We start from the raw sequence: 22884 nt of genomic DNA, 5'->3' as shown, positions 1-22884 counted from the left end.
ATAATCATCATACAAAATGTGATCAAATGGAAAAGTCTCTTTTTAAAACTTGTTTTATTAGTTTTAATCTTTTAACTTTATGCATCAAGCAAAAATTTAATTATCTGCAACATTCTCTGACTGGAAGGAATTTGTTTAATATTTAAACCTATTTTCTGCACATTCCAGCACATAAAATAAAATATTTTTTGTGTGTTTACACTCAGTCTTTCAAATAGATGCAAGTAAAACAAAGCAGAAAATAAATAAAGTCAAAGACTAGCGGTCCTGTTGCTCTATTTTCACCTGTAAAGCAGGAGTGGCGTAGGCGGAGGGTTACCCTGGTGCAGGTGTGCAGCGGTCAGTGGAAGAATCCGCGAGTTTCTCTGTGAGTTTCCCATTACGTCGTAGCTACTCGGTGCTTGTTTGGAAGTTTAGGGGTTTTTTCGCTGTAAAAAGAAGTTTTCTTCCCACGCACAACGGACACTAATGTTTTTGTCACTTTTTATGGAATCAAACTCAAAGTAAGGTCAGTACTTCCACGCTTTAAACGCTGCACGCTCATACTCTCTCTGCACTCGATATATGATCCATTGTTGATCTGCACACAGCTGTTGTCACGAACGTCGCACTCGCTTACGTCACTGTCATGAGACGTTCTCGCAAAAAATCACGGTTTTAGTAACGCAGTAACGCAGCGTTCCTACGGGAAAGTAACAGTAATCTAATTACCGTTTTTGCAATAGTAATCCCTTACTTTACTCGTTACTTGAAAAAAGTAATCGGATTACTGCCCATCTCTGGTGTAGACGCGGAGCGTTTTCAGACGGGTTAGTATGGACGTAGCCCAAGAGGAGCACCTTGCAAGCCTTAGTGCTGGGCCTAACCTGTTACCCACCAACAAGTTCACGAAAGTCCAAACTTGGGCATGCAGTTTACTTTATTAGGTGTGCAGCTGGCAGAGTTGATGCAGGGAGTATGAAAAGGTTTTAGTGTAAGAGCCCAGGCAAGTATATACATCCTGCAATAATATAAATACATTCATTCATTATTTAAATCTCCCGACAAGACAAAGATTCACTGTCATTCAGCCACATCATGGCTGGATGCTGTAGAGCAGCAGAAGGCTGATGATGCGGTCTGTGTAGGCTGAAGCCAATAAACATCATCAAAGTCATCAGTTTACAAAGAGAAGGAGATAAGGCTGGTAGGCTGAGATGAACTGCAGGGAAACTGGCCCCCATTTAACAGCTTCTGACTGGGACGTGGATCTAAAGAGGAGACTTCTTACTGGCTGAACAGAAAGCATCTTGGGATGGCAGGTTATACATCGCACCGTAACTAATGGAATTGTAATGTAGATTTGTTTAGTGGGACTCAAAAGATAGCAAGCAACCATACTTCACTTAAATACGCGATGCTGTGAAAGTCAACAAACTGAAGAAACCAGAGGACGCACAGCCGGGGCAGCTAAATACAGCTTAAGATAGCAATGGGAGACTAGCCACCAGTTGGAGCCGCGCCACAGGCTAATTTAGCCTTCACTGCCCCGCTCGTGCAAGACACTCAGGCTAATCGCTAAAATGCTTTTGACCCTAAGGGAATCAGAGGGTCTCTATCCACTATCTAATCTCTCCAGCATGCCTTGGATCTGCTGCAGGCTCCTCAGCTGTACAAACCCAAAACATCTCAAATACTCAAACTACGTTAACTTGTCTCTTCTAATGTGGAGGAATCGTCCAGATTCTCTAAAGGTAAAACTCCCTGTTCCCTGCAGGAGAAGCACATTTCTGCTGCTTAAAAAAAAATATAAAAAAATCTTATCCTGTATTCAGTAGCAACAGCTTGTGGTCAAAGGTGAGGGTGGAAATGTAGATTGACCCATAAATCAAGTGGTTCACCTTCATGCTAAGCTTCCTTATTAAAGGTCTGGCAACGATACGAATGTCAAGAAACACGTCAGGAGGAGAAACCGATTAGTGAGCGAGCAGCAAACCATCCGAGATGTTCTTCTCATCCACACACAGATATCTGGACGAGCACTTTATGGCCTGTATGTTCTTCAAGTTTCATTTCACCTGTCGTCAACAGAGATGGGTAACACATTACTGTAATCCGATTACTTTTTTCAAGTAACGAGTAAAGTAAGGGATTACTATTGCAAAAACGGTAATTAGATTACCGTTACTTTCCCGTAGGAACGCTGCATTACTGCGTTACTAAAACCGTGATTTTTTGCGAGAATGTCTCATGACAGTGACGTAAGCGAGTGCGACGTTCGTGACAGCAGCTGTGTGCAGATCAACAATGGATCATATATCGAGTGCAGAGAGAGTATGAGCGTGCAGCGTTTAAAGCGTGGAAGTACTGACCTTACTTTGAGTTTGATTCCATAAAAAGTGACAAAAACATTAGTGTCCGTTGTGCGTGGGAAGAAAACTTCTTTTTACAGCGAAAAAAACCCCTAAACTTCCAAACAAGCAGCGAGTAGCTACGACGTAATGGGAAACTCACAGAGAAACTCGCGGATTCTTCCACTGACCGCTGCACACCTGCACCAGGGTAACCCTCCGCCTACCCCACTCCTGCTTTACAGGTGAAAATAGAGCAACAGGACCGCTAGTCTTTGACTTTATTTATTTTCTGCTGTGTTTTACTTGCATCTATTTGAAAGACTGAGTGTAAACACACAAAATATATTTTATTTTATGTGCTGGAATGTGCAGAAAATAGGTTTAAATGTTAAACTAATTTCTTCCAGTCAGAGAATGTTGCAGATAATTAAATTTTTGCTTGATGCATAAAGTTAAAAGATTAAAACTAATAAAACAAGTTTTAAAAAGAGACTTTTCCATTTGATTACATTTTGTATGATGATTATGCAGAAAAAGTAGAATTGGGCTGAAAGATCTATCACTTTATCACCTATTCAGGTTGTAAATCGTGTTTTTAAAAAGTAACTAAGTAATTAATTACTTTTGAAAATAAGTAATCAGTAATGTAACGGGATTACTTTTTTGGGGAAGTAATCAGTAATTAGTTACTGATTACTTTTTTCAAGTAACTTGACCAACACTGGTCGTCAAGCATGCCAAACATGTAACGTTAGCTACTGCTGCCAGCATTTCATCATTTTACACTCAGTTCCATGTCACGTCCCTCTGCAGCCTCTAATCTGCTCAGTGTGTTCAGCTGGTGATAATTGGCCACCTAGTCAGGTGTGGATAAAAGCATACCTGAGGCAAGCTTCCCAGAGAGCTCACTAGTCTTTGCCTTGGTGGTACCAGCCATTTGAGCCAACCTGCTATGCCATTTTAAGATAAAGCCTCTTCTCACTAACACTCTGGTATTCATCTCCTTTTTTATGTTGCGGCTTTTGAGCCGGGTCGTAACGTCCAGCTAAAACCGAGAAGTTCGACTGAGAAAAGTTTTATAAGAGTGAAAACAGAGCCGTGTGTCACTCGCAGACAGGCCTGATATGGACAATTAAGCTCAGCTCAGAGCACATCTCATATATAGTGTGTTGTGCAGAGTGTAGACGCGTCTATTGCCTGTCTAGCCTGAGGCTGTTGCCAGAAAGCGCTGAGAACATCAGTCATGTAGTTTGTTTTGACAGGAATTCAGCCATCTGAACAATAAGGTTATTGACTCATTATCAGTTCCCGATGCATCGGCCTCCGACACGTTGCCCCTCCCCGTTTTAGATCCGAGATCTGTTCCTGCTGTGCGACGCCGACAACACTGACGGAAATACGCGAACAAGCCGTGACTTCATCTCGATTTGAGCACTCAGGAAGCAGAAGCACAGCAGAGGCGGGATGAAGACTGAGTGTCCTGTTTTATCAGATGGAAGCAGACGCAGAGCGAACACAGCAGCATCCTCCGTTTCCGAGCTGCCCTGAGAGTGCCTGTGCATGCAGACAGCCTCCTATCAGATCTCTATCAGTTTATTGATGACTGGGAGACGCTGATCAATATTCAGAGAGGTCACCTCTATCTATCACCCCTAGCTCTCTTTTTCTCACTCTTTCCACTTGATATCATCTCTTCGTCTAAATTAACTGTCTTATTTTTCACCTTTATCGGTTTTCTCTTCTTCTTCGTCTTATTTTAGCCGCCCAGTGTAAGATTTTATTATTTTATTCCCGGCATGTGCCTTCTATTAGCCTTAATGTCTATTAGTTGACGCACATGTGCGAGCACCCCCACACACACTATGTCAGTACAGACAGTACTTCAGTGTTCGCCTCCCATTAAGCAGATTCCAGTCTGATTACATCCTGGAAGACGGACAATAAAACTCTTCACTGCATCAGCTCTTTTCCTTCTGTCCTGTTTTTCATCACAGCAGCAGGACGTCAGTCGGTCGGTCCGTTTAAACATCGCACCACTGATAAAAAATTGTTGAGGAGCAGTGAACTGCACATATATTTGATGGTGATTCACAAAGTATTAGACTGTAAAATACTGAAACTATAAACAGTTTGGTTTAAGATGAGGAAAAAAGCAAAACCATACATATTTCCACAGTTAGTGTTTCCGAACATTTCCATGTAGTTATTATTATAAAGTTTGATGTTAAATCAAAGATACTGAGCATGTGGGGACGGCCTGAAGTTTAATCGCCCCTTTATTTGAGCCACTCAACAGAATGAAACATGTTTACATTTGACACATTGTATCAGCTTTGTGTCCTTGTAGTTCATTCTTTTACTTTAATGCTGCAGCTGTAATGGTACAGTCAGGTTTGCTTTGGCGTTTATTTCTGATATAGTTTCCCGCTGAGCCCCGTCCCTCTTTAGGATTATTGTTTCTTAAACGTGATCAGAACTGGGATAATCCTCAAAACCAGGGCATGCATCTGCACATAAACACAACATATACATACAAGGCCTTCAGTCAGTGAAAACTCACGGGATATGGGAAAATACAACACAGAACAACTGACAATCATGGAAACCCAGTGTGTGATTCATAAGATATAGAAGCACAGAACCATGTTTATTTACAAAAAGGAAAACGGCAGACAGACAACAGACAAGGGAAACTAAACACGGACACCTCTTGTTTGGGGTTAATATCTCATGTCATGATCAGGCTGTGTGCAGGCAGGAGAGGACCCAAACGCAAACTCACGGGAAAACAGGACTGAACTCAAAATACAGCTTTATTGCTGACAGAGGATGAAGGCGATACAAAATAATATGAAACTAAACTGGAAAGTACTGAGGAAGTGACTCACGAGGAAACACACGGAGGGGCACACAGTCACGAGGGAGACGCAGACATAAATACACAGAGGGTTAACGAGGGAAGTGGGAGCACATGGGGAACACAGGTGACACTGATAATCATAACAAGACACGGCAGGAGTAAACGCAACACTGACGGGAGACTGTCAAAGTAAAACAGGAAGTACACAGAGGTTCAGACAGGAGGAGAGAGCACGGACATAACGGGCTGCGGAAAACATGGGATAAAACACAAGGAGGGGAAACGAGGGTTCACAGATACACAGAGGGGCACAACAGAACCTAGGAACCACGGCATAAGGAACAAAATACAAAAATACAAGAAAACTAAGAATGCTGGGCCAACATAGCCCAGGACCATGACATCATAACTATTTGATATTAGTATAAAAACTAAGGATGACCTCACATGAGTTTAGTTTACATAGTTGAACAAAGTTCAAGTTGTGGAGGAGAACGTGTAAAGTGCAGAAAATCCAAGATTAACATCACATGAGCACAGAGGGTCACAGCTAAAGAGGTTAACTACTGATGTGATTGGGATGAATACAGCATTTCAGAAATACTGATTCATGATCCTGTGAAAGACTCTGAGGGCAGTTTGACAGTTTAAGAGTAAACAGAACATGAGAGTTTATCATGGAAAGACTTACAGCTGCGTTATATTGTAAAGTAAAGGAATTAATAGGATTTTGTGGTGGAAATAACTAAACTGAACACCAGTTTTAACAAATGTAGCGTCCAAACTCGAAAACACTGACTGAAACAAAAATCCAGCCTCTGCTTTCTTTTCTTTTTGAATGTAACATATTACTGGACTAAATTCAGTAATTACACTGCATAACAAAGATTCTTCAGTTACCTGTGCAGCAGGCAGGCAGGCAGAAAGAAACAAACAAAACAAACTTTCAATTTTCTTCCTGCACTTGCAGTCAGCTGATATTAGTCCGTGTGCGTGGGGAGGAAAATGATGGAGTGGAGATACAGACGTGACTTTTATTGTTACTGCACAAAAAGATACAAATGCATCCAGGACAGAAACAACCACATTATGCTGCTAACGCAACAACAGCTCCTTGCAAGCACCTGCACAGACAGCATGCTAACGCTAAGCTAGCCAAGAACACACAGTTACAGCTGAGTGTCGACCGCAGCCTGAACATTAACAGGTAACAAAGACAGTGATGAGCCGCTCATCGATTGAATACACTCAGTATTTGACATGTGATCTTTGTAGTTTCTTGTGATTTATATTTCATATAGTGCCCAAACGTTTTGGGAAACATGGCTGCATAAAAACACAAAAAGAAAAAACATCAGGATGGTAATTTAAGTGTCACTCTAGCCGTCCTCCTCCTGCAGCCTCCATGCTCTCACTCTCTGACACATAACCAAATTCCTCACATCCTCCTCCTCCTCTACACTGCTTTGTTGCTCTAACAGAAAGGGTCACTGTTTTCTAATGTCTCTGTCATGGCACACGGCTCATCCTTAGCTGTATTTAGGGTGGATTAGATTGCATCTGTTTCAGGTTCGTTTTATAAAAGTATCATATTCCAGACATAATCTGCCTGCTTTTAATCCCAGGTCAAAGTTTTACCTGAAAGCACAACAGCAGTCACAGGATATCTGCTCTCCCTTTAATGCATTATTGCTTTATCCCTAATCAGAGTAGGTATTACACATCAGCAGGTAACCTACTAATCAATCTGGAGGGGGCTTTTTCCCCTACATTTCAAAGGCGTTGCACCAAAGTCCTGCTGAAATCTCAGAAAGTGGGCGGCAGTCTGCTTTTTTGATGTGGTGGTGTTTGGCTTCATCACACCAAAGTCAGTGTGTGCTGGGACATTTTGAAAGTAGCGGAAGAAGAGGAGCTCTTCCACTTTTAGGGCCATGGTGCTGGAACAGATTACTCCCTGCAGGTCAAGATTTCCTGCCACAAATACAGATGTTCAAACTAGGGCTGTGCGATACTCAGACCTCTGAGCGTACAGTGGATTACATCAGGGAGAAGTTCACTCAGAATAGGACCTCTGAGCGAAAGTTGGATCACGTCTTGGAGCAGCTCACCGCAGTCGTGAGTTCTCAGAATCAGCTCTTTGAGCACAAGAATGACAAGACCACGGAGCGCAAGGTTGATAACATCATGGAGAAACTCGCAGCTCTCCAACAGGAGATTGAGAGACCAGTGTCGGAGTGTTAAAGAACAGCTTTGAAATTCTCATGAGTTGTTCGCATAAAAGAAAAACCACCATCATAATGCGGCTATCCCTTCGGCCCCAGCTGTGGGCTCAAGGCTGGAGCCGAACAAACTCCCTGATAACGACTGTGTTGAGTCTGTTCCTTCCCTTTCCATGCAAGGCCACCTGGGTTGGCTGGAAGACTGTTTACTTAGGCTAGCAGGGAGAAGGACGATGTCTCAGCTGAACTATGGACACGCACACACATACATACACTGATACAAACTCATCCCTCCTCCCTTTCCAAACGCCTTCGATGCTTGTTCCCTCCTGGGAACACGGCAGGTCTGAGCCCGCGCTGGAATAATAGCACAGGGCAGGATGGATGCTGTGTTTGCTTCGGATTACTCCTCACCCCCCACCCGACCCTGTGGCTTGTCACGTGCTCCATGATGTTGTGCTGTGGACATTTATGTGCTTTTTTGTGCAGAGGAGTTTTTTTGTTTCCTGTTCTCATCCTGTCCCTGCATGAGTAGAGGTCTCTTTTTTCCTCTTGTACTTTCCCATTGTAGTGTATATTTCAGTGTTTTTCCCTGTAACGCTACCGATCTCCGACCTGTATCCCCATGTGATGTCTGTGTTGTGTCCCATTTCGCTGCAGGGCAACCTGCACATGGCGAATCAAGCCTTGATTGATGGATTGATTGATTGATTGACCAACGCATTTCGGCTTGTGACCTTCATCAGGGTCATAGAAAAACATTGTAGAAGTTTGCTTAAATAAAAGACAGGGAACAAAAAAATTCAAATTAACCAATCACATCTTCATAGATAGAACAGCTGACACATAACAAGTTGCTATTGGTTAATTGGTCACATCCAAGTAAATACTGGACTAGATCATCAGCTTCCAAACAAGCCTTTTCAGTCTTTTTTCTAATTGCTCTGCCATGAACTTTAACAGTGGCTCATAGTGTTGTGGTTTACACATTTGCATAACAAGTATAATCTCCCAGGGTTCAGGAGACACAAATCCTGTGGGGTTGCATCATTAAGGGCATCTTGTATAAAAATCTGCTTAGTCAAACACGCAGAGCTACTCTCTGTGGGCAATCCTGTATGAATAAGAGAACACCTTATTCACAAGGGCTAACACTGCCATGAACATTTGACTGATGCCTGCAGAGTCTGGGATGCTTTCTTTAAGCATCGCACCTTATTGGGGCGAGGTTGCTTCCTGATTAGCGTCTGCGATGAATGTTTAATCCCTCTCACTGTAGGATGATGGACAACAATTGCTTCTTTAAGATCGCTGATATTTTCCCTTCTTGGCATTTTGTCAAAACATCCCTGAATTCTTCAGACCAGCAAACACCCAAAACATCTTCTCTGACAGAGGTGCTCACACTGGCTCATGATCATTTAATCAAGTGCATTTGATTAGTGGGAATACTCCTATGGAGACGCACTTCATTTTTCACACTTTTTTCTTTCTCTTTAGTGTTTGATAAATAAATAACAACATCTTGTAATCTGTCATATGTCAGACTGTATTTACCTCATTTTAAGACCTAAAACTGAACCCAGTGATTTCTACCTTAGAGCTGAAAGAGGGTGTACTTTCCTTTTCATATGACTGTCCATGTACAGTGATTGCCTTCAGTGTTAACTCACTTCAGGTCACTGGTTTGAGATGATGAGACGTGAACAGCTCAGTTGTTGAATGTTGCTGCAGAAAATACAAAGAACCTTGATTTAAAAGGCTGTAATATGAGCAAAACGTCCTTCTGGCAGGTTGGATTCATCAGCTGCGTTTCATAAGAGACCAACACTGAGGCTGGGAGGAGGTGATGGAGAAATAAGTGTTATGTGGGTGGGTGATAATGTGGCAGGGGGCTGCCACACAGAAGCAATAACACCACCTGTCATTTTTTTCCTGTTGATGTATTTAGAGATGCATGAAAGAGATGCAGCCTTTTAACTCTTGACCCTGGAAACACGACATGGGACATCCAGTATAGAGGATTTAAAGCCAACAGCAGCATCATACATTCAGGATTATGGATTATCCATCTGTCAGAGATCCTGCAGGGATCTCCTCGACAGACAAACAACAAGGTCACCTCACTGACCCTAAAAGGAGGAAAAAGGCAGTGAGAGGTGTTGGAGTCTAACACATCTGATGATTGATCACAAGGTGGAACAATTCAACTATTTATTGTTTGTTTTCCCAGACAATATTGGATAAGATGTGAGTAGAGCTCTGCGAGGACCATTGAACGAGTGAGTGAACCGTTGTAGCTAACAATTGTGGCACAATTTCAGAAAAATGTTCCTCGATATAAAATTTTCAAGACTTTTCACATCTCATTATCATTTCACAGGCGTCTCTGTTTAAGATGGATGGAGTCGACATTGGATATGGGATATCTTTGGGCCCACGGGCAGTGCAGCATTAAAGACTGCAAAAGCTCAAAATGGACTGAGGCAAAGTGAAAAAACTGGAAATCAAAATTCTATATTCTTTTTTGGACAACATGGACTCCACATCCTCTGGACTAAAAGGCAGAGGTTCAGTCTGACTTGTTGTAATTGCTCAGTTCTTAAGCCTGCATCTCTGATGGTACGGGGGTCAATAATATTTCATTTAAATAGTGAAAAATCTCAACAACCACTGGCTGAAGGCACTCGCACTTATGGAACGACCACATCAGAGCTGAGAGATATATACAAGTTTTAGAGCAAGATAAGCTCCAGATTACATCTTTTTAAGGGTCTAGGTCTTGCATATTTCAGGAACACTGAACCCGGGCACCAGTTTAGCTTACTGGTTGGGCAGACAAAGCATGGCTGAAATGCAGTGGACTGAGTTTGAGTCCCAAGAAACTTTGAATCAGAAGTGACCATTCATTGAGAGCCATCCATTTATCCATTTCCTGCCACTTATTCAGAGCTGGGTCACCAGGGCAGGAGCTTAAACAGAGAAGCCCTGACCTCTTTGTCCTGCCCCCTCCTTTAGCTCATCCAGGAGAACACTGAGGCATTCCCAGGCCAGCCTAAAGATGCAGCCTAATCTCTCCAGTGTGTCCTGGATCTATCTCAGGGCCTCTTCCTGTTAGGACATAGCCAGAACACCTCAACCAGGGAGCCTGCTAAGAAACCATCCCAATCAGATGCACAAAACACCCCAATTAGCTCCTTTCAGTGAGGATGGATTGCTAAATTATCAGCTAATGCTAGCTACCTTGTTTAGCAATCTTGCATCATAGACTGTACAGGTGATTCATAAACTATACGGGTTAATCATATCCGCATACATATCTGCTAATTAGCACTAGTTAAATTATTTTAGACAGGCAGTAGCTCACAACAGTACCAATAACACAAACACGGACGATATCAATGCGAGTCTATCCAGTCTGTAACTTTATAACATGTTTTTAACATGTTTTAATGTTTTGTATCTTGTTCTATTTAATCTCAACAAGCCCCCAAAAACAGTCAGTGATCACAGTTGGCTTCTCTTGGTTTTTATTACTGCTAATCATTTTAAAGCTCAGTTTTTAAACCCTTACGATGTAACTACAGCCCATGCAGCAGTATATTAATGACTACCCTGATATTGTGGATGGATTATCTCAGTTGTTCTCCTGAATGAAGTTTGGTCCGTTTACAGCATCCTGCCATGCGATTTCATTTGTCCCTAACCATCGGGAACTTTTATCGAGTGGAAAAAAGTTAGTGTTCATCCTCGAGCTTTACTGTTTGTTATGCTAACATAGTTGTGTGGCTAGCGATCACGTAGCACAACATTATATACCAGCTAGCCCAACTTCAGTAACCCTACAAACGTCACTGCTGTTTACTTTCCTGTCTTCATTTACGTTGGAAGTGATAGCAGAGCTGTACGTTTGAATTTGTTTCATAAATCTCTCAGTCAGAACATGCTATATTATACTTAGAGGGAAGCTAGCGAGCTAACTCCCTGCTAACTTCTAACTCCGTTAAATGTCATACATTCCATATTCATGGATGCCTGGATGTTAAACTTAATTGTTACACCTGGTAGAGCAGCCAAAGTGATCCTTTTATTACAGATGAAAGAATTTAGACAGTTTTTCAACTCTCAGTAATGCTGCAGTGATCATTTTACTTAGGGACCTGCAGCGGAGTTTGAGCCTAGACATGGCTAATGACGTCAGACTTAAAGACCGGATAGGAGTTTACTTAGTTTGTAGCCATTCAAATCATCAAAGAGAAACACCCCAGCACTCAATAACTGCTGTGTAGACACACACTCAGGATCTCACAAGTGAAATGTCAGATTAAAAAGAACCACGTCTAACATTAACGTGCTGGACGTGTATTCCAACAAAGACACAAGTAGTAAAGAAAACAGCTCAAACTGCTTAAATCAGTTAGGCTCCTCTGTAATCTGAGGGAGATTCCCCAAGTTTAATTCTGTTACCACCTCTCTCTCAGATGTTACTCATGTTAAAAGCTTTGCAACTTGGCAGGAGGAAGATGAGATTTGCCCTTAAATCCAAGGCCTGGGTGCTTTTAGGTTGTGCTGTGTCTACACATGAAAAATAAAATGCAATTCAGAACTCCATCACAGGATATGTTCAGGTAAAATACCACTGTTTAGGTGAGGAGAATGTGAACTCCAAAATTACAGCAGGTCTCAGAGGAATAAATCACTACATGATGGCTCAAAACCCAGGTGGAAATACGAAGGGAAGCGTTATAGACGGGCTGAAGTTGCTCCTATTAGATGATGTCTTATTAACACAATGTAAGTGCATCTGCCTCTGAATATGCACACATATTTGACAACTCTTCTGTGTGAAATTAACCACTAATTTCTATTTGTCAGCTTCCCAACACTTAAACTGTTGAGATGGATATTTTAGGTACAAAATTCAAAACGTGTAAAACTGTGTAAAAATGTGTAAGAAAATACTGTAACAATGTTTAAAGACTGTTGACATAGTGCTTTTCTCCTCGTGAAAGTATTGCCAGCGATTGTCCCACTGATGAACACTGCAGCGTTAAACCCGTCAAGTGCAAACGAGCTGTTCTGCCTGTAGCTTGTGGCTGACTGCAATCGGGTTGGAGCAGCCTAAACATTTCACAACAGATGAACTGACAAGGCTTTGTTTTGTGTTTTTGTAAGCAAGGCAATCAGAAACTGCTTCACGTTATTTGCAACAATGGACTAATTTTCTTCTTCCCGGGACTTTTGCCGTGCCATTGAAATGCCAGACACAAAGTACTGGAGGAGCTTTAGGCTCCGGAAAGATTTCTGGACAAAATTCAAAAGCTATGAAGTTTCTAAAGAAGCCGAGTAAAGTGAGTAAAGTTTCCAGCTTTCGAATCATCTTCGCAGTTCTTATGGAGGGATTTTAAAATACTACATGAGATGTAAACAATCATCAGATTAATACAAAAAGTAAACGAACAATTCTGCTGGATAAACTGCTGATGAGTATAGAGGACTAAAAAATGCATCGGAATGAGTCCCTAGAGGAACATGAACCACATTTCTTGGTAATCCAGCCATCCTTTCATACTTGCTACCATGAAGTGGGATAGAAGTTAGTACCTCAAAGTTATCTGGAAAAAGAGCAGAATGAGTTTGAGAAGAAGTTATTAATGAGCATCCTCTGAAGGGTCCTCTGAACTCGTCCTTGGATAAAGTGTCTGACCAAGTTGCTTCCACAGCTTAGGTAATGTGTTTTGGGAGCGTCCATCTAGCGAGTGGTTAGGATATGCCTCAATGTCCACCCTGAAGAAATTTAGGCGATAGTTAGAGAGATCCACAGATGCCCAGACTGTCACAATTTTACATGAAAAAAATCACCCAAGAAAGTTTGAACCACAGTCCATCAAAACTTTCTTTCATTTGAGGCTTGACTGAAGACACTGCTCAATTGTCTGTAATCTCTTCACCTACACAGCCACCACAGTCCTTAATAACTCTGTATATCGTTAAGAAAGTAAAAGTCTGTAAGTCAAGGTAAAAGATCTAACTTGATTTTTAATAAGGTAAGTTTCTACACTCTGAGTCATTTCTCAGAGCGTCTAATGTCTGATTGTGTCCACACAGGCTGACCTTCAGCTGTAGTGCCCTCAACTCTTCAGGACTTTACCCAAAACAGCTTGGGAGACCTTCCGACTCTCAAACAGGAAGTTTAACAAGACATGGTAGCTTGCCTTCAGACTGGTTATGACAGATCCCCCGATGTGAACTTTGGCAGAGGGAAGAGATGAAGCGGGGATTTGACATCTGGAGCAGGTGTGTGTGCTGAGATCTGATACATCACCGGTGTGTGTGGCAGCTAACTGAGCGAGTGCGTCTGTCAGCAGATCAGCAGTTTGATCTCCTTCAGCTGTTGAGTCTGGGTGTAATAAGGCTCCATCAAACTGTCCAATATGTGACCTTTTTAATCGGAGGATCAGTGTCTGTGTGCACTTGTGTGTGTTTGTGTAATGAGGCTCTGGGAAACTGTTGACTGTACATTAGACGGGCTCTAATGGACCAGTTTAGACATGCTTGAAAGAATAACATCCTTTTCGGTGACTCTTATCAGCACCGAGGTTGTAGTATGTTAATGGGATCCACTGCTTTGACCTCGCTAATTTAAAATACGTCACTTGTGTTACAGCCAGAGAAGATGCAAAATTACCAGATATGCACCACGTGGGCATTATTGGGTCTACAGCTGTGGCTGAGATTCGGCATCTGCAATTGCTGTTTGCACAAATATACATCTCAGCCATATAAAATCACAACAAATCTAACTATATGTGAAGCGTTGCTGATACATTTTATACTGGTAATTTTTTTTTTTAGCAATAAACAATTAAATGATGATTGTTTACTGATCATTAGTAATGTTAACATTTACATTAGACAAGGAAGTCTTTGTGAAAACTGTCGGCCTCTGCATGCTAAACTGATTAGGCTCCAACAATCTGAGGCTAAATCCAAAGCTCTGTTTTTGCTTTAGTGACACACTATTATCTGAACCACTAAATTTGGGCTCTCTGATGAGCATTTTGAAACTGAACCCTCATTAATTTGATCTCTAGGCTTACAGAGACTTTGATGTTTGCCTTGGCAAGTTGGCCAACGGCTCATTTATTTCCTGTGCTTGAGTTTCCAGAGTCAGCTTTATTGACCAAGTATGTGTACACATACAAGGAAATAGGCTCTGATTTCTTCTTTCAGTACACTTCCTGGGAGACTGTGGATTCTAAAAACCTCAATATCAGACGCAGTGATGTTGAGTGAGGTGAGCGTGGCAGTGGAGAGGAGCTCCACCTTAAGTCCACAGTTTTGACCATATTCAGCATGTTGTCAGCAGTGTTGGGAAGGTTACTTTTAAAATGTATTTCATTACAGATTACAGATTACATGCCCCAAAATGTTCTGTAACGTATTCCGTTATGTTACTCAATGAGAGTAACGTATTCTGAATACTTTGGATTACTTAATATATTATCATGCTGTTTACAACTACATGAATGTACTATTGCTGTGATTTATTACTGTTACTGAAGGTCCGCGGCTCCGAACCGTAGTAAAGGGACCTCTGGCTAATACGGTGGGTTCTGTGTCGGGCTCGTAGCCGAAAACTAGCTTTACTTTGTTGTCTGGGAAAGACTGCTCCAACGGAACTTATCGTTTTTGGAGGAAAACACGAACACGGTGTACAGTCGAGTCTTAATAGCTTACTTACAGCTGGGCTCGTCAGGCTCTCTTCTTGGCTGCAGTGGTTATTATTATATTTACATGCTTCCAGCTCCCGTTTCTGCTCGATGACAGCTCGTACTTTTCCTTTTTCTCCCTCCCTCGCTCACAGACACATAACGGGTATGGCAGTCCATTCTCCCTGCAGCACGGACTACACTGCCCATGATGCTACATTCTTTAGAGCTATACCTGTAGCATTCTGCCTGTTAGCTTAGCACAACAACAACAAAAAGGCCTCTCTCACCCAGGAAACACGCAGAGAGAGAGCGTCACCCTGTAACCATGGCAACCCTAACCCACCTGGAACAACAGAACGTAGCTGTCAAACAAAACCCAAACAGTCCTGACCCGCCACAATATGAAACAGGGAAGTACCGCCGTGTAATCCATTTATTTCAACAAAGTAACTGTATTCTAAATACCACCTTTTTAAACGGTAACTGTAACGGAATACAGTTACTCATATTTTGTATTTTAAATACGTAACGGCGGTACATGTATTCCGTTACTCCCCAACACTGGTTGTCATATAGTAAGTTTCATGTTCAACTTCTTCCCTTACTATACCTGCCCGCTTAGTCAGCATATTAGTAAATGCTAAGGTGTTTGGACCACACTCTTCGCCTAATTTTGAGATGTGCTCATATTTTTTCTGTCAGATTTAACCTCATGAATGTAACAGACGACCGTTTTTCAAGCTCTATGTGATACTGAGGTTTTTAACCAGTCACCTTTCATTTGTGTCTCTGAACATCAAGATAGTGGAGAACACGTCCAATCCTACACCTGTCTGTCTCAGAAAGTGTGTTTTTTAGCCATTTAAATGTGGAGACGCTTCACTATCAGCAGATATGATGCACGGCCCGATGAAACTGTCCATATAAATGAAAACAGGGAGGGGTGATTGTGCCCACGAACTGCTGGGAGACAATGTTATGGTAAATGGCCTGTATTTATATACCGCTTTTACTAGTCCCTAAGGACCCCAAAGCGCTTTACACAACCAGTCATCCACCCATTCACACACTGGTGATGGCAGCTACATTGTAGCCACAGCCACCCTGGGGTGCACTGACAGAGGCGAGGCTGCCGGACACTGGCGCCACCAGGCCCTCTGACCACCACCAGTAGGCAACAGGTGAAGTGTCTTGCCCAAGGACACAACGACCGAGACTGTTGGAGCCGGGGCTCAAACCGGCAACCTTCTGATTACAAGACGAACTGCCAACTCTTGAGCCACGATCGCCCCATGTTGGAGCATGCAAACACAAATAGAGAGGTCTGCGTGGTCATGAAGGAGCTTCATCATAAGGTTTCAAATATGTGTTAAAGGATTCCTATCATCTTTCTCTCCTACTTTGCTTTAATGTCACATTTTGCTGTTGTACTGTGTAAACCTCTGTCTGCTCAGCTGATTAAGCTCCAACTATCCGAGGTTAAATCCAAAGCTCTTTTTTCCACTTTAGTGAGTCATTATTATCTGAACCAGTAAATCTGGGCTGTCTGATAAGTGTGCCGGTGGTCATTTTGAAAATGAATCCTCATTAATTCGATCTGCAGGCTTACAGAGGCTTTGATATATGCTTCAGTAAGTGAAAACAGGCTGATTGTGTCCACGAACTGCTGAGAGACTTTGTTGGACCATAAACACACACAGAGACAAGCCTACTTGGTCAGGAAGGACCTTCACCCTGAGGTTTGTATACAAATGCAAATATGTGTTGCATAATTCATGAAACCAACTTTTTTCTCCTACTTTGCCTTCTGTGTCACATCTTGCTATTGTGCTCTGCTCACCATAGTATCAGCTCATACTGGAAATAATGCCTTGTCCTTTCCCAAAGCTCCGTCAGGCAGAAGCCAAAAAGAGCTGAAAGGACTTTGCCGGCCTTAAGCTATAACTCCCAGTATAGTTTAAGTAAGGTAAATAAATGGTTTCGGAAATTAGGCCCACAACCTTGTTAATCTGCCGCTGCAGGTTATAAATCTCCTGTGCTGAGAAACTGGAGGGCCTGAAACTGCAATCTCATCCGAACGCCTCCCTCTGTCTGTGGTCCAGTTGCTGTAGTCGTTAGATATGGAGGATTGTGGGTTCAATGACCACGGGCACTGACAACATAATGACCAACATATGGTGTGCAGGGACGGAGGGAAAGACGAGAGACAGATGGAGGGAGATTGGATGGATTCAGTGGCTCCAGACTGGGACACAGCGAGCAACAATGAAAACCTGTCATCCTGCATTAATGCTGAAACACAAATATATGATATTTGCAACAGCTTTGGTCCTCTTTGTATCAGCGGAGACATCATTTTCAATCATGTGCTGTGCCATAAAGTTTTATATGCATTAACTAGGAGGAGGTAATAGTAGAGTAAATGAGATTTTGTTCATTTGTTAATATTGTGATGATGTTGTTAATAAAAAACAATCTAATTTGATTTAATATCCATTTCAATAATCTGTTTTTTCTGTTTCCTGTTTTTTATTTAAAACACAAACACTTTGCAATGACGCCTATGAAGGCCACGAGCACGTTGGTCGGCTGATAAAGCCGCGTCGCTGGTGTCTAAATAATCTGTTCACTGACAGGATGTTTTCCCCCAGGATCCAGTCATGGAGCCAAAGTTCAGAGTAACTCGAGCCGAACCAACCAAGTGGCGGTTTTGAACAAGAACAACAGCGCGTGCAGGTGCAGCGACGTGTCTTTCGTGAGTTAGCAAACACGCAAAGAGATAATTATTAAGATATCGTGCCAGATGATCAGGAACCAGTCACAGACCAGTGGTTCCCAAACGCTGTGCGCTGTGAGGCATGTCCAGGTGTGTGATTTGTGTCAATCAGGCAACAAAAATGTTTTTATACCTTCTGTGAAAAGGAACTCGAGTCGGCTCTCTTAGCTGTGAAATGGTGGGAATTATTACAGCGTGATAAAAGTGTGCAACGAAGCGTTGAAAGCAGCCTTTGGCTCACAGGGAGCACCTGTAGCTGACCCTGTTATTTGAAACTCCAGCTATGTTTGATGTAAGTTCACAAATTATGTGAAAGCTGGTAAAGAAGATGAATAAGTTCACCTGAACACGACTGAGGAAACTGTTCAGTTGTGTAGAAACGTGTTTGAAGGTAACAGAAGATTCATGCAACAGCCTGCATGAGGTGAGAAGATTAACTGTGGCAGGGATGGTCGTCCTATAATCAACAGATAAATAACATGAAGGTGTACAAAGTTTACTTTTCAACATTGTGTCTGCATGTTTCACCCAACCTTTGTGTTTCATTTTAGCCTCGTGCTAAATTTTCAGGAAGTAGAAGATGGTAGATTTCCAATAAAGTTTGTTCCTGTTAGAGCTTTTTAAGTTCAATGGTGCAAACAGGCACAAATTAAAAGAGGTGTTGATGTTAACTCCAACCTTACCTCTACTCACTCAGGTTACAATGTTATGCTTTTGTGTCAGATTTAATATTTAATATCCTTTCAAGAGTTCGGCTAACAGCTAGTCCCGTTTGCATGCAGCTAGCCAATGACGTCGAGCCACGTATGAGACGGAGCGCGACGGTGGAGCCTCGGTTTCTTAACATAAAACTCATTGTTGCACCCGGGGCAGCACAAAGGTGATGATTTTTAGTTTTAGTTTCCTTATTTTCCTCTCAGTTATGTCACGAGTTTGCGAACATAAGCTAATGTAAGTCTACAGCGGCAACCAACCAACCAACCAACCAACCAACCAATCATGTGACGTCACATTTCGTGTTGAACATGTTTTTAAAACTTTAACTTTAAGCACTTATATTTAAAATCTAGCTTCACAGACAGAGTTACATCTATTTTACATCTATCTATTTTTTGAGCGCAGGGCTCCATGATGTAAATTATGGATATGTGCGTGTTACATGTCCCCTTTAAACGTGTGTCTGAATTTCCACACCTGAACATCTACCGGGGTCCTCTGGAATCCAACTGATTTAAATTTTATTACTTATTATTTATTTATTATTAAAATTTTATTTATGCTTTTGTGTCAGATTTAATAGGTTCAAATTATTCATATGGGAACTCAGACAGTTAACATGTTTCAAGTCCTGCGAGCGGTTACGTGGCTGCTGAATCTAATTTAACCTGGTCTGAAAACTGAACACAAATACACTGAAAATCAGTCAACACGGTCTTTGGCAAATGGACACACAGGAGCAGAAACACATAGGTAGTCTGTGTAGCCTGAAAATATTATCCTAATATAGAGTTTTAAAGTGAAAATGCATCACTAAGAAAAAAACTGCATAATCATAAAACAGAATCAATCATTTTTAACAGATGTGGAATCAATAAATTGGTTTTTAGGGCAAACTAGCCTAAGACGTTTTATATCCAACAGTCTGAAGTCATCACTTGCAACAGGTCCCCACAGGTAACGGGGTGTGTGTGTCTGCCTGTGTGTGTGTCGCCTCTGTGAGGGTGGGCGGTTAAGTCCAGGTTCACGGCACTCCCTGAATAACAAATCAATGTCTGCTGAGTCACCCGAAGCCCACGCACACCCTGCACAGCTACGCTCTGTGCATGTGTGCACAGCTTTGTGCCATTTGTGCGTGAGCCAAAGCACACCTGCCAGGACCCGACATCAGGGCAGACAAATAAAGCACAAGCACACACAGACAGACAGACACACAAAAACGGGAAAATATGTATCTGGAGATAAAAACAATGTCTTTGCAATTAAAATGACGAGCTGTGCAAAATCATCGCTCCAGGCTTCTGAGTCAGAGCTGAGACTCGACACAAAATGTCAACAACTTGTGTCATTTTTATAAGTTTTTATCACTGCAACTTTTTAGTAGTTTCATTTTGAAGCTGAGATCATCATCTGAGCTCACCGCTGTATCTGGCCACATGTGCTGAGTCACAGAAGTGCTGGGTGTTTGGATGCTACGAGTGCAAGACGGGGATTATGCTCTGTTGTTGACAGCGACACAGGCAGCTGCAGACACCATGCAGCCATTCTCGTTATACTTAATAATGAAAACCGCTTGAAGTCTGCCTGAAGGGGGCATAGCTGGTGCATTTTAATGCAAAGTCTCCACAGATGAGTCTGATCTCACGGTAAAATTTAAATCAGTTGGATTCCAGAGGACCCCGGTAGACGTTCAGGTGTGGAAATTCAGACACACGTTTAAAGGGGACATGTAACACACACATATCCATAATTTACATCATGGAGCCCTGCGCTCAAAAATAGATATTAAATATAAGTGCTTAAAGTTAAAGTTTTAAAAACATCTTTAACACGAAATGTGACGTCACATGGTTGGTTGGTTGGTTGGTTGGTTGCCGCTGTAGACTTACATTAGCTTATGTTCGCAAACTCGTGACATAACTGAGAGGAAAATAAGGACACTAAAACTAAAAATCATCACCTTTGTGCTGCCCCGGGTGCAACAATGAGTTTTATGTTAAGAAACCGAGGCTCCACCGTCGCGCTCCGTCTCATACGCGGCTCGACGTCATTGGCTAGCTGCATGCAAACGGGACTAGCTGTTAGCCGAACTCAGGCTCCTAATGGCTGAATGGTATCAAGTAGGAAGCGATAACAGGAACAACAAAGGAGTCTTGTCCCATTGTTCAGTGTGATTATTTTCACCCTCTTAGCTGATCTGTCATTTGTTTTGCGCACTTGTTTCTCTTCATTTAAGTGCTTGGCTTAAGGCTCGTCTTTGACTTTGAAATAATTGTTTTACTGATTATAACGTTTCATCAGGCAGTCCAAAATATAAAGTCTCTAATTCTTGCTTATTTTGCTTAATTATGGCACTTTGTGGAAAATATGTTGTTTCAGTAAACACAGCCCAAGTAATATTTATGCTGTGTTATTATTCCAGCCTGTTTTCACTTCAAAACATCCACAAATTAAGTCAGTGAGCGCTACCAAACTGAAGGCAGAGCTGCCTGACCTGAGGCTCTTTGGATCAGATACTACTGGGAGAATCTTTGAAATACATAAATCTCCTAATGCACAACATCACAGTGGAATGAGAAAACATTTCTGCCAGATGACTTTTAACAGCTTTATAACAATGAGTCAGGAAAAGAGTTGTTATTTAACCAGTTTTCAGAAAGTTTACTGCAGCAGAAACCAAGTTCAACAAAAACTACATCCGTCGTCACATTTTATTTTATTCCTTTGAATCATTAAACATTCCTTTAATCTCACTAAATAAATATGGAAACAAACTATGTGGTAAATAAAGATCCTTCAACACAAAGTACCCGTGTTTAGTCGTAGAAATTTGTTTTTGTGGGATGTTGGCCCCTTTTGTGGGATACCATCGTGACACACAACCTTTGGCAATGGTCCCAAAATTGGTGGCAGCATCAGCTCCTCGGACAAGCTAGCTTTAGCTCAGTTGGCAGAGCAGGTCACCTGCAAACCAGAAGGTTGGTGGTTCGATCCATCTGCTCCAGTCTGCACCCTCAGGGAAGGTACTCAAGTTTCTCGTATGAGTTAGGAAAGCGCTCTACACAAACCAGTCCATTTACACATAACTGAGCCATGCCAGTGGCTTTGACTAACATAACCTGAAAACTGGATTAAGTGATGCTAAATGAAATAGTTGCAGGCCTTTGCTATTCTGGTTTATTTACCTGTTCTGAATGCAGTATTGTTTGGTTTTCTGCATATAATCCACATTTCCATAAACAGTGCTGCAGCATGCAGGCTCAGCACAGTTGCTCATATGTTTGTTTTTCTATCATTTCTTCTCTTTACGTTTGTTTTAGGGGATTGGAGCACCCTCTTATTAAAACCGATTAAACTGATGGCATTACTTGGAACTGGACTCAGTGATTTCTGCAGAATTACTCATATTACCTCACCCGTAAATAAGCCCCCGGAGCACAAACAGTGTCGGCATGAGTCAAATCACTAATGCAACCCGTAACAAACATTGTAAAATGAGTTTTTTCTGCTGCGTCTGTCCACCTAACCCGTCTACATCACCAGCCTCCTACCTGTGTGCTCACCTCTTTCAACGAGGCAGCTCTCTGCAGTCATTCAATAATAGATGAAGGTCTTTTCTTCTAAAGCCAGAACCTGAAAAAGCAGGAATGGACCAGCACAGCAGGAGGGAGTATTTTACATACACACACATACAGTCCTCAGAGCCAATGAACTAATGGCTTCCTCGGGGACCAGGCTTATGAATATCCCAGTGGATGCAAGAGAGAAAAGAAAGAGGATGAAAGGTTGAACAATTTAAGGTGCAGTGCAAACACAAGTGTGGAGCAAAGCTAAAGTGTTTTCTGTCTGTATACAAACTGAAACGCAGTCGAGCTGGAACTGAGTTTCCTGATTCACCGTTTTGGGGATGAAAACGTAGAAACAGGAATTTTACATTAAAAACGATGTCAGCTCTGCTCACTTTAGGGTGACTCTTTTATAATGGTGTAATTATGTATAACTGCAGAGACAGCCAGCGTCACCGCGACAGTAACACAAACGTCTACAAACCAGCAGAATGTTTCAGTTCCAAGTTGTTGAAGTATCAGGACACACACGCTGTTTGTCTTGTCTGTGTCACAAAGATCCCGCCCACATTTTTATGGGTCTCACATTCTTTGTGTAGGGGGAACCACACGGGCATCTAACATGAGACCCACACAGGACGATTCCACACACATGTGGGTTCTAGCTGGTTCATTATAGGAGACCTGCTACTTTTTGT

The 22884-nt window shown here is 42.1% G+C and overlaps 1 long non-coding RNA gene across 1 annotated transcript; it reads right to left on the bottom strand.

The window, feature by feature from the left end:
• Positions 1-3966: 3966 nt before the first annotated feature.
• On the bottom strand, positions 3967-21936 carry LOC146494042 (uncharacterized). The gene is made up of 2 exons (XR_014871580.1): positions 7971-21936; positions 3967-7856 (listed from the first exon to the last, which is right to left on the bottom strand). It is a non-coding gene; the product is annotated as an uncharacterized LOC146494042 (long non-coding RNA).
• Positions 21937-22884: the final 948 nt, after the last annotated feature.

Source organism: Neolamprologus multifasciatus, chromosome 20, assembly GCF_963576455.1.
Source record: "Neolamprologus multifasciatus chromosome 20, fNeoMul1.2, whole genome shotgun sequence".
NCBI lineage: Eukaryota > Metazoa > Chordata > Actinopteri > Cichliformes > Cichlidae > Neolamprologus > Neolamprologus multifasciatus.
This window is presented reverse-complemented; position numbering and strand designations above follow the sequence as displayed.